This window comes from Vidua macroura, chromosome 8 (genome assembly GCF_024509145.1).
Source record: "Vidua macroura isolate BioBank_ID:100142 chromosome 8, ASM2450914v1, whole genome shotgun sequence".
Taxonomy (NCBI): Eukaryota; Metazoa; Chordata; class Aves; order Passeriformes; family Viduidae; genus Vidua; species Vidua macroura.
In genome coordinates, this window is record NC_071578.1 from 630382 (window position 1) to 642411 (window position 12030).

The 12030-nt window shown below is 53.5% G+C and overlaps 1 protein-coding gene across 1 annotated transcript in view; it reads right to left on the minus strand.

Annotated features, from left to right (window-relative positions):
* Nucleotides 1-1957: 1957 nt before the first annotated feature.
* The window catches only part of JAKMIP3 (Janus kinase and microtubule interacting protein 3), a 64625-nt gene continuing 54552 nt past the window's right edge, over nt 1958-12030 (minus strand). The window contains exon 24 of the transcript XR_008438188.1: nt 1958-2859. The gene's annotated coding sequence lies outside the window, so the exon portion shown is untranslated. The remainder of the gene's footprint in view (nt 2860-12030) is intronic.

A 12030-nucleotide genomic window follows, 5' to 3' on the forward strand; every position in this document is an offset into this window, starting at 1 on the left:
CGCGGCGGTGCCCCCCGACGGGTGTTGCTGTTCCGGAGGCAGCGAGCGAGGCGAAGTTCAGCGTCTTGTTGTCGAAGGCATCCTCCACGCTGCAGAACATCCCGCCGCGCTTCTGCCGCGGCCGCGGGCTGCCCGCACCCAGGCCCGCAAAGCAGGCGGGCAGAGCGTCCTCCTGCCGCCCCGACATGGGCCCGCACCCCTGCGCTCCCGCAGCCGCTCGCCCTGGGGAGGAGAGCCCAGCGCCGCGTTAAGAGCTGCCCAAGGACCCCCCGCCCCTCCCGGTGCTCATCCACCCGTGCCCGTCCCCACGTACGACCGGGAGGTGACATCTCCCAGCGTGTGTGATGGCAGAGACAGCGCGGGGTTGGCTGCCGCGGGGATCGGGTGAACGCCCCCCTCTCGAGCCCTGCCGGGCATCTCCCGCTCCCCCAGGGTGGCCGGTGTCACAGCCCAGCTTCCCCATCCCCTCAACCCCAAACCAGTTCATCTAATTTGAAGGTTTAAAACAGATCTTTTTAATTAAAAGTTGACAATAATTTATGTATTTTACAAAGGAATAGAAAGTCTCTCGATATATATCGTAGGAATCACAATACAAAAATATCTGTAAAATTCTCTAGTCGATCGCTCCAGTCCCTGTTTTGGGGCTGGAGGTTGCTGTCACAGCACTGAACCCAACGCTCTGTATTTTGGATATGATTCTGGAGTAGGATTAGAGGACACGGGTCACGGCACGCCAGCCAGCGGACCAAAAACCTCCATTTTCTCTGCGTTACGTTTTGCATAAGTTTACAGTAGTCCCTTTTTATAAACTGTACAGCACATCATACAGGGTTTAATACACATATTCACACGGCGATTTCCTGAGTCGAAGCTAAATCTCTCCCTGTGCACGCTGCCGGCGGCGGCCGAGGGGCACAGGGCTGCCAAGGAGCCGGCGTCGGTCCAGGGGCATTTTCAACTCCTGGTCAGGAATTCTGTCCACAAGCCATGTAAGGCACTCAAGGAATCACTGAAGGCTACAGAAATAGAGCAGAATACTGGAAATAACAGCCACATCCTCCAGCAGCTGGAACAAGAAGTCCACGCCTGACGCACACAGGGCGGTGGGTTTGGGGCGAGGGGTGGCCCGTGCCCCCCCCTGCTCCGGCTGCTGCCCCCGGCCGGGGCACGGCCCCGCCGCGGTCCCGGGGCTTGGAGCGGCGTTTGTCAGAGCTGCACAGGGGCCAGAGTGAGGAGGGAGCAGCCGAGAGCCGACACGGCTCAGCCCTGCTCCGGGCCAGGAACAAACTCCTCACAGAGCCCAGCCCGGCCCCGGGCTACCAAAAAAAAACTCCTCACAGAGCCCAGCCCTGCTCCGGGCCAGGAACAAACTCCTCACAGAGCCCAGCCCGGCCCCGGGCTACCAAAAAAACTCCTCACAGAGCCCAGCCCGGCCCCGGGCTACCAACAACTCATCACAGAGCCCAGCCCTGCTCCGGGCTACCAAAAAAACTCCTCACAGAGCCCAGCCCGGCCCCGGGCTACCAAAAAAAAACTCCTCACAGAGCCCAGCCCGGCCCCGGGCTACCAAAAAAAAACTCCTCACAGAGCCCAGCCCTGCTCCGGGCCAGGAACAAACTCCTCACAGAGCCCAGCCCGGCCCCGGGCTACCAAAAAAACTCCTCACAGAGCCCAGCCCGGCCCCGGGCTACCAAAAAAAAACTCCTCACAGAGCCCAGCCCGGCCCCGGGCTACCAAAAAAAAACTCCTCACAGAGCCCAGCCCTGCTCCGGGCCAGGAACAAACTCCTCACAGAGCCCAGCCCGGCCCCGGGCTACCAAAAAAACTCCTCACAGAGCCCAGCCCGGCCCCGGGCTACCAAAAAAACTCCTCACAGAGCCCAGCCCTGCTCCGGGCTACCAAAAAAACTCCTCACAGAGCCCAGCCCGGCCCCGGGCTACCAAAAAAAAACTCCTCACAGAGCCCAGCCCTGCTCCGGGCTACCAAAAAAACTCCTCACAGAGCCCAGCCCTGCTCTGGGCCAGGAACAAACTCCTCACAGAGCCCAGCCCGGCCCCGGGCTACCAAAAAAACTCCTCACAGAGCCCAGCCCTGGGACGTGGGCAGCAAGCAGAACCAGCAGGATCCCTTCCCGGACAGGGAGGGAGCACATGGGTGGCAATCTCCTGTCTGTGCATTTAAACGGAGGACACAGTTCTGAAAACATTCTTTGAGCCATTTGTTTCTTTCCTATGTACAAAACTTCATACATATTTATAGTGACATATAGATAAGCACAATCCCTTATTTACACACGGACCTGTCCTGTACAATTGGCTTTGTACTTAAAACCCCCAGGATCAAGGACGCTAATTGGAAAACAGAACCGGTGTTTGAGACACACGAACACACCAGGCAAGAGCACGTCCTGAATGCAGAGCCATGAGAAGGACTCAAGCCACTTCCCAACGTGCCCTTTGTCACCTCAACCACCACCTGCAGGCTTCCAGGGAATACAGTATTTTAAGACATGAAGTATTTCAGTAGAACTCAAAATGAACCCCTTTCAGGCGTGAAATGCAGAAGCAAAAATGCAGCTCATCCCAGAATCCCAGCACTGGAACTGGAGCTTGTTAAATCAATTCCATGTCAGAATCACATGCTGATATCAAAATCCACAACCTTGGCCTTAAAACATCGCATCCCTTTGGTTCAAGTACCGCACTTCTCTGACCAACTCCCTTCCTTCCGTTTCTGCAGCCGAGCTCCCTGCGCTGGGTTAAAATGTGGTCGATGTACAAGTGCAGGAAGAGGCTGAAGAATTTCAGTATCAAGGGGTTTTCTCCACAGCTTTATAAACTCCAGCGGCGCAGGTACCTACAGGATAAAATAAACACAAGGTTTAACTACAGCTGTGGCCCTCTCCTCCACATGGGATTTTTAATCCCAAAATCTACAACATTTCCATTCCACAGGTTGTGCTGTGCTGTGTCCGTTGTGCTGTGAGAGCTGCGTTAAGCAGCTCTCAGTTAAGTCTAAGTTGGAGTAGGCTTAGCCAGTTACTGTTTTTTTCCCTGAAAAAAAAAGAGATAATTTATTAAATGTTAAATGTACTGTTTTCTCCAAGCTCTGGCACGCATCAAATCATTCATTTTCCTTAAGCAATACTCCCCTAACAGTTTTGGGTAACACTCAGAATATGGTGATGATCGTGATGAATGATGAATTTAAAATCTGCCTCATCTGACAAACTCTGAGAGGACGAGTTAATAACCACGGAGCCAAATTCCACCTCCCCAGGGGAGGAGAGGTGGCACGAGGGACGCGGTGCCCGTAGGTGGGAGGGGGCTGCTGCAGCTGCCCTGACCCTTCCCGTGCCCCCTCCTCGGCGCTGCGTCCCTGCTCCCATTTCACACCCAGCCACGAGAGCAGCGCCAGCCGGACGGGGAACACCTGGGAAACACACGTGGGAAGCTGAACAGCCCGGCCAATGGCTCGAAAGGAAAGAATCCCCCATCCCCTGTCCTTTCTCCATCCCCCATTCCCTGTCCTTTCTCCATCCCCTGTTCCCTGTCCATTCTCCATTCGCCATTCCCTGTCCCTTCTCCATTCCCTGTTCCCTGTCCCTTCTCCATCCCCTGTTCCCTGTCCCTTCTCCATTCCCCATTCCCTGTCCTTTCTCCATCCCCTGTTCCCTGTCCATTCTCCATTCGCCATTCCCTGTCCCTTCTCCATCCCCTGTTCCCTGTCCCTTCTCCATTCGCCATTCCCTGTCCCTTCTCCATCCCCTGTTCCCTGTCCCTTCTCCATTCCCCATTCCCTGTCCCTTCTCCATCCCCTGTTCCCTGTCCCTTCTCCATTCCCCATTCCCTGTCCTTTCTCCATCCCCTGTTCCCTGTCCATTCTCCATTCGCCATTCCCTGTCCCTTCTCCATTCCCTGTTCCCTATCCCTTCTCCATCCCCTGTTCCCTGTCCCTTCTCCATCCCCTGTTCCCTGTCCCTTCTCCATCCCCTGTTCCCTGTCCCTTCTCCATTCCCCGTTCCCTGTCCCTTCTCCATTCCCCGTTCCCTGTCCCTTCTCCATCCCCCGTTCCCTGTCCCTTCTCCATTCCCTGTTCCCTGTCCCTTCTCCATCCCCTGTTCCCTGTCCATTCTCCATCCCCCATTCCCTGTCCCTTCTCCATCCCGTTCCCTATCCCTTCTCCATCCGCCATTCCCTATCCCTTCTCCATCCGCCATTCCCTATCCCTTCTCCATCCCCCATTCCCTGTCCCTTCTCCATCCCGTTCCCTATCCCTTCTCCATCCCCCGTTCCCTGTCTCTTCTCCCCAGGCCCCAGCAGCAGCTGAATCCCCTCCCTGGCGCAGCCACTGTGCGGGGAAAGGGTTAACCCTTCCCAGCCCGCGCGGCCGGCAGGACAGAGAATCCCGGGCTGCCTGGGGCTCCTCTCGTTCCGAGCCCCCGCCGTGGGCACGGACACCTCCCACCAGACCAGGTCCTGCCGGTCGGGTGGCTCCTCTGTCCCCCTCGCAGGTGACAACAGCACCCCAAGAACTTCAGAAGCAATTCCTGCGAAGAGAGCGAGAAGCAGATGACAGAGGAGGAAGCGAGAGCGGCTGAAGGGGTTTCCAGATCCGCTTCGCTCCGCTCCCCGCCTGGCAGCGCCCGGGGCCGGCACAGCGCGGCCCTGCCCGGGGCTCCTGCGGCTGCGGGCCCCGCAAAGGCACACCTACCCCTCCCTCGCCCCGCGCCCCCCGCCGAAGACAGCCAATTGTTCCAGAGAGCTGTAAAACTGGGACAGCGGCATTTGAGAAATGGTAACGGCTGGAGCGCTGGTGTTTGTGCGTCTGAGCATCCGTGGCTTGTGGGAAACAGCAGCTTTGCTGAAGAGAACAGTGCAGGAATGCAATTCCTCAAAGATTACAGATCAAATGTCACGTGAGAAGGGAATCACAAAACCCCAGAATGGTTTGGGTGGGAAGGGATCCCAAATCCCACCCAGTGCCACCCCTGCCATGGCAGGGACACCTCCCACTGTCCCAGGAGCTCCAGCCCCAGTGTCCAGCCTGGCCTTGGGCACTGCCAGGGATCCAGGGGCAGCCCCAGCTGCTCTGGGCACCTGTGCCAGAGCTGCCCACCCTGCCAGGGAAGAGTTTCTCCCATGTATCTAAGCTACATTTCCCCTGATTTAGTTGGAACCCATTACTCCTTGTCCTGTCACCACAGTTCCTGAAGAATGATCACCTTCATCAGCACAGCCTCTTACCAAGGCTACAGTGGAAGGAGATAGATGTTTACACATTCATCTTTATCTATGTATATATGTTTACATGCTTATTTAAATATACTATATATTAAATATTTATATTTATATATATCACAAGGGGCCATATGGCTGAGGGACCTGACAGCATCCTGGGCTGCTGGGAAAAGCTGGGACATGTTTGGGGAGTAAGGAAAGGCACCAGAACCACCAGGCAGCCCTTGGACTGGCCAAGGCAATGCCTCACTGAGCCCCTTAAGCAGAATTACCAGGCAGGTGAAGCGATGCTGGAGGTGTCCCTAAGGCAGCTCAGCCCTCTCTCCCAAGGAAGAGTCTGCCTGGATGAGCCTGAGGTTCTTCATCACCTGCTAAACCTGAATTCAGCCTGGGACACACCTTGGGACCCCGCTGCTGCCTGCGAGGCTCAGTGGGACCCTGAACCATGGATCCCTCTGGGATCCATGCAGTGGGAAGGAGTGGATCAGGGGGCTGGATCCCATCCTCACCTGGGAGACACAAACCCCCAGGAGGTGGGAATGCAGAATCTCTCATCTTCCCACTCATGGCCCACGTTGAGAACAAGCAGGTGGAATTTCATGTCCATGTAAAGAACAATGGGCTAGGCTTGGCTTCCTTGCCTTTTCCCCTTCCTCTCCCACTGGACAATTATGGCATATCCAGCCCCTCCTGTGCACATGTATCTGAATACAAATGCAAATAACCCACTGGGACATACTGCAGGGCAGGGAGGGGGGCCCAGAGAACAGGAAGATGAGAAATCACGAGCAGAATAAAATACAGAGGGGAGTTATTGAACCATCTGAAAGCGGTGGCCATTTAGTTCCAATAGGTTCCACAGAAAGGTGAACATTGGATGTCAGGGAAGAGGATGGGACAGGTCCCTGGGGCAGAAGAGGAAGCTCTTTTTTCTTTCCCCCTTTTTCCTGCTGAGAAAGAGGAAACTGCTGGCTGCAGTGAAGCAGCCAGAGATCAGGGTAATAACAGTTAATGGATTACACAAATGGACTTACACAAATCTCAGCTGCACCCCCAGCTTTGACGAAGTGCACTTTCTTTTTTAAGATGCTATTTTTTAACACCTGCCTTTGTGAGTGGGGTGAGGGGGTGAACACAGGCAATTCACTACAGAGTTTCTGCAAAAATTCAGATTCTTGATTGCATTTCAGGCCACAGTCATGGTTTTTGTGGCTGGAGGACGGGCTACTAGCCCTGAGAATCTCAGCAATCAGCAGCCCCTCACTGTCCACTTACTTAATTCCTCACTTTCTTACTTAATTCCTCATTTTCAATTTAATAATTAAGAGCACTGTTTCACAGGACATCCCAGTGAACATATCTATGGTGTATTTTGTTCCTGCCAATACTGACTTGGAAAATTCTGGGCTTTTCCAGTCCAATTTACCAATGGAAGGAGTGTTCCTGACCGTACCCATTTATGCTGACAAATGCTTCGAGCTACACTGAGCAGAGCAGCTACCCAGGAGCACAAAAGCATTTCACCTCATCAATATTCACAGACTCGAGTGTGAAACGCTGTTCCCGGGCCCCCTGAAGCTTTCCAGTGGCTCCAGGAGCCCGGGGGAGGCAGGGGCTGGGCTGGGGATGCCGGGCATCACCGGAGCCGGTGCCCGTCAGTGCCAGCCCTGCTCGGCCAGGTCGGGACTGCCATGGAACAAGAGCACGGCTGATTTTAACCATTCCTGCTCACTTTCCAGCACGGTCTCGTGCCATGGGCCACCCAAGGCGGGGCAGGGCTGTGCTCTGGCACTGGCATCACCTCCCGTGCTGGAATGGCCCCACAGTCAGGCTCTGCCCATCCTCCTGCCACGGGCACGGGGGGATTCTGACACAGACCTGCTGCAAACTGTGTCTGCTACAGCAGAAAACAGGGCTGCTCCCTCGAGGCCTAATAGCAGGGGTTTAAAAAGCTGTTTCCTTCCATGAGAAATCATTTGCCTGTGATAAAATCTCGGTACTACTCATTTTACACACACACACACACACACACACACACACACACACACACACACACACACGTATATATATTTATAAAAATATGTGCATAGAAACCCACACCATTTTCTTTCCACACTGGATTTTCAGTTCAGTAGGGACAGTTCAGTGGAATCAGTTCAGAGGGGATCAGCTCAGGGACAGTCCAGCATGGACAAGTCAGTGGGATCAGTTCAGCAGGGACAGCTCAGGGACAGTTCAGCAGGGACAGGTCAGGGACAGGTCAGGTACAGGTCAGCAGGGACAGAGCAGGGACAGGTCAGGGACAGATCAGGGACAGGTCAGGGACAGGTCAGCAGGGACAGGTCAGGGACAGGTCAGCAGGGACAGGTCAGCAGGGACAGGTCAGGGACAGGTCAGCAGGGACAGGTCAGCAGGATCAGCTCAGCCGGACGGTGCCCGGTGAGCCGGGCAGGCGGAGCTGATGCAGGAAATGCAGGCTGACACCTCAGCCTCCCCTGCACCTGCTCCGGGAAAGGCACCGGGGGGACACCGGGGGGAGCCAGCCCTGACGGCACCCCGCAGGACCTCGGGGCTCTGGGAGAAGAGCCGCTCCATCCTGCTGGCACACCCTGCAGCACCGCCCCACTGCGCTTCAGAGAGCCCTCCCGGAGCCTGCGCTCCGGAATTCACAGCCCTCAGAATCCGCCCGGTATTTAAGAAAGCGAGAAGCGTGGCTTTAAGTGACGATGTGAGTGCTTCACAATCCCCTTCCAGGACCTTCTCAGCGCTGCCAGCGCCGGCCCTCTGTGACAGCGGTGACAATCCTGACACTGCACTCGCCCCTTTGCTGTCCCGGGGGCGCGCACAGCATCCTTGTTTATAACGAGGAGCAAAGTGCCCCCGGGGCACTTCAGAAAAAGCCGCAGACAGAACAGCAGCTCCTCGTCTGCCTCTACCCATCTGCATGAGGCCACTACAGCCTCAGTGACTTGGACACGTTCTCCTTTCCCGGGGAGGTTTCTCTGGGATTTCTGCTGCCCTGGAGTGCAGACATATCACTGAGCACCCCAGCGCCTCCACGACAGGGCCATTTACACAAACATCATTTACAAACAGAATGCATTCTTTTAAAAAAGCTAACTTCATGATAGATTTTCCAGCTGAATAATTCTTCAGGCTAACGCTGAGTTTGGTAAACTACAAAAATATGTGTCCTTATTATTTGCAAGAGCTCAGCAAGACCCAAATTAAGGGGGAGAACCCTTCAGCTGTGATGAGAATTTAAGCTGCTCTGCCCAGGAGTGCTTTGGGGAACAAAAGGTGAAATGAATGATTATCTTTAAAACCAGCATGGTGAAGCAGGCTTTTACCCTGCCAGTCTGTACAGTTAGGAGTTTTCTTTCTGAGTGCAAGCAGAGGATGGAAGGCACTGGGGTTTTGAGGGGGAAGCACACAGGACACCAAATTGCTGCTGCTGCACAAGTTCACGCTCCAAAAAAGCTCTTCTCTACTTCCCACAGAAAGAGGAACACCCGTGTAAATGATTCAAGGCAAGGCTGGATGGGGCTTGGAGCAAGCTGGGATAGTGGGAGGTGTCCTTGCCCATCCAGAGATGACCTTGCAAGCCCCTCCCGACCCAAACCAAACCAGTCTGGGATTCTGAGCTGTGTGTGATCCCCTACAGCCACACAGGAGTGGGAGGTTTTAGTTGTAGAGAGGAAAAATGAAAGGCTGGTCCCACGTCCTGCCCTCGGAGCGGGCCCAGGAAGCACAACCAAAAGTTCCTGCTGTAATAAAGCAGATGTTTGCTTAGAAGGAAAATCCCAGCTGGTCTGTGCCAAAGTGTTTTCCCGTGGGATTTGGCAGAACCGTGGAGGAGCAGCCTCTGCACGGCAGAGATGTCTGGCACGAGCAGTGGGATGAGGAGCTCCCAGCCATGCCCAGACCTGGCTGGAGCCTCCTTCAGCACCAGCCACGCTCTCCTGCCCCAGGGCCTCCATCTCCTCCGCCTCAGCCACAAATTCAGACTGACATTGTCATTTCTGTGCATTTCAGTCTGCAGCAGCCCCCGAGACAGCGGAGCAGAAACGCCGTGCAAGGAGACACCCCCTGCTTTTATACAAATTGACAGTTCTTAACCCGCTGGAAATCTCTTGCTCATTGCTGAGCCCAGCCCTGCCCTCCACGAGAGAGAGAAACCCACAAGGTTTACAGCTCAAAAAGGAATAAAAGCTTTTGAGCCAATGCCCCCGTGCCTTCCCAGGAACGCCTTTGCTCAGTGGGATTCTCCCTGGCAGCCTGAATTTGCCCACACTTCACTTCAGACGAGGATGTCGGGCTCACCCTGCACAGCAGACTCGCCAGTTGGCATTCTGGGGCTGGAGCTCATCAGTGCCCCTGTGAAGGAAATCATTTCCAGAGGGCCTGAGCACACACAGGGCTGCCAGCTCCAGCTCCAGCAGCTCCTCACTCCCCTGCTGATCCCTTCTGAAAGGAAGGAAAAAAACCCCAAAACCCCAAAACCCCTGCTCTGCTGACAGCAGGACTACTGAACACAGAACAAACTGCCTGCTGCTCAACTGATCAGTGTGCAAAGTCATTTAAAGAAAAGGAATTATCTACAAAACAGAGAGGCTCACAGGGACAGGTCCTGCTCTGGTGGTGAAGGAGGTTCCCCTGGAGGAAATGTCCCCATCTGTGGTTAAATAAAACCATCAAGCTCTGAGCTCCTGAAACTGGTGTTTCTAATTACTGCCTACAGTAGGAAATAGGTTATGTATTCTTAATTAAAAATATTAAGGGCCATTTCTAAAGAGAATTTATATTGTTGTAAGAAATACAAGGGTTAGAGGAGGATCTGAAAATAGGTGGGTCCACCATGAACCTAAAGCTGGCTTGGTGCTGGTGGCATTTTGGGGGAGAGGCATCTCCCCATGACCCCAGGGCAGCTCAGCTCCACAGACACCAGTTAAACACAGCAAGAACCATGAATACAGACTGGCTTGGGTAGGAAGGGACTGCAGAGATCACGTAGCTCCAGCCCTCTGCCATGGTGCCTTCCCCATCCTTCTATCACTGGGAAATTGAAAACAAGAATTCAATATTACTTGTTCCAGCACGTTCCACACGTTGTTTCCTTTGAATTAACAAATATCAAATGGAGCTGTAATAAATGCCGGGGGTTTAAACTAAATTAAGATAATCAGGGCAAAAAATATGGACACTCAAGCCTCTTCTATAAAGGTAAGAGTTAATATCTAATAAAAATTTCTCTTAGGTAACTGACAACTTATTTATTTGGACACAGGCAAGTGCTACCCACCCCTGCCAGCCTCCAGGCTCCAAAGTTAAAGAGACACTAAAAAATAACTCAATACCATCCTAGACCTGCTTGAGACAATCAGATGGGCTGTAAAGCAGAGCTCTGCTCCTGCAGGACACGCAGCTCCCAGTGTCCTCTGGCTGCAGCACCCTGCACTGGGTGCCCAGTGATGGGGTCTCTGCTGTGGGGCACCCCAGTGCCCACCACCCCTACCTGGGCACTGCCCACTTTGACCCACAGGAGAGCTTCATCTCGTGGCAGAATTACAGTTCTGCTAATTAATACATAAATTAATTAATTCCTAATTAATACATACATTTGGCACGTCAATAACACTTCTATAAAAGCTGTGCAACTGCAGCTTTCTCTGCTGCTCTCCCCATCATGCTTATCTGCCAAGTAACTCCTTATCAGCACAAATTTGAAAAAAAAAAGTGAGGGAAATCATGAATTAAAATACTTTTCTGATTACTATTTGTCTTTTCTATGCAAAACGAAAAATATTTTCATCTCCTGCATTTAAAACATGTCTTTTTAAAAGCAGCATGACTGCTTGCTGTCCATAAAAATCTGACAGTGCATTTAATTACTTCTCAATAACTTTGTGCTAAGAGTGACCACTGACCTAAAACATAAACCCAGCATTTGTTATTATATCACACTGAAATCTAACACCTAAATTATTAGCAATAATTTAATAATGTTTACATGAAGATTCTGGTAATTTCAACACCAAATTCAGTATTTCCTCTGTTATCACCTGAAGCTTTTTAACCCAAGTGAGAGAGACCAGCAGGGGAGGGAGTTCCAGAGTCCCCAGAATCCCAGGATAAAGGGGCTTCCAGTTGGTCAGCCCATCTTACCTGCCCAGAGCTCTGATCCCTTCCTGCCCGTGCTCCCAGGGAATGGGCACCAAGGGACCCTGGCTGCTGGCAGGACCTCGCTCCTGGCCTTGGTCCTGGCCTTGGTCCTCATCCCTGGTCTTGTTCCTCATCCCTGGCCTTGGTCCTGGTTTTGTTCCTCATCCCTGGCCTTGGTCCTGGCTTTGTTCCTCATCCCTGGCCTTGGTCCTGGCTTTGTTCCTCATCCCTGGCCTTGGTCCTGGCTTTGTTCCTCATCCCTGGCCTTGGTCCTGGCTTTGTTCCTCATCCCTGGCCTTGGTCCTGGCTTTATTCTTCATCCCTGGCCTTGGTCCTGGCTCTGTTCCTCATCCCTGGCCTTGGTCCTGGCTTTATTCTTCATCCCTGGCCTTGGTCCTGGCTCTGTTCCTCATCCCTGGCCTTGGTCCTGGCTCTGTTCCTCATCCCTGGCCTTGGTCCTGGCTCTGTTCCTCATCCCTGGCCTTGGTCCTGGCTCTGTTCCTCATCCCTGGCCTTGGTCCTGGCTCTGTTCCTCATCCCTGGCTTTGCCTCTCAGCCCTGCATTTCTGTGCTCGGCTGTGGATCCAACGTGGTCAATCACACTCTGCAATTTCTTCTGGATTCT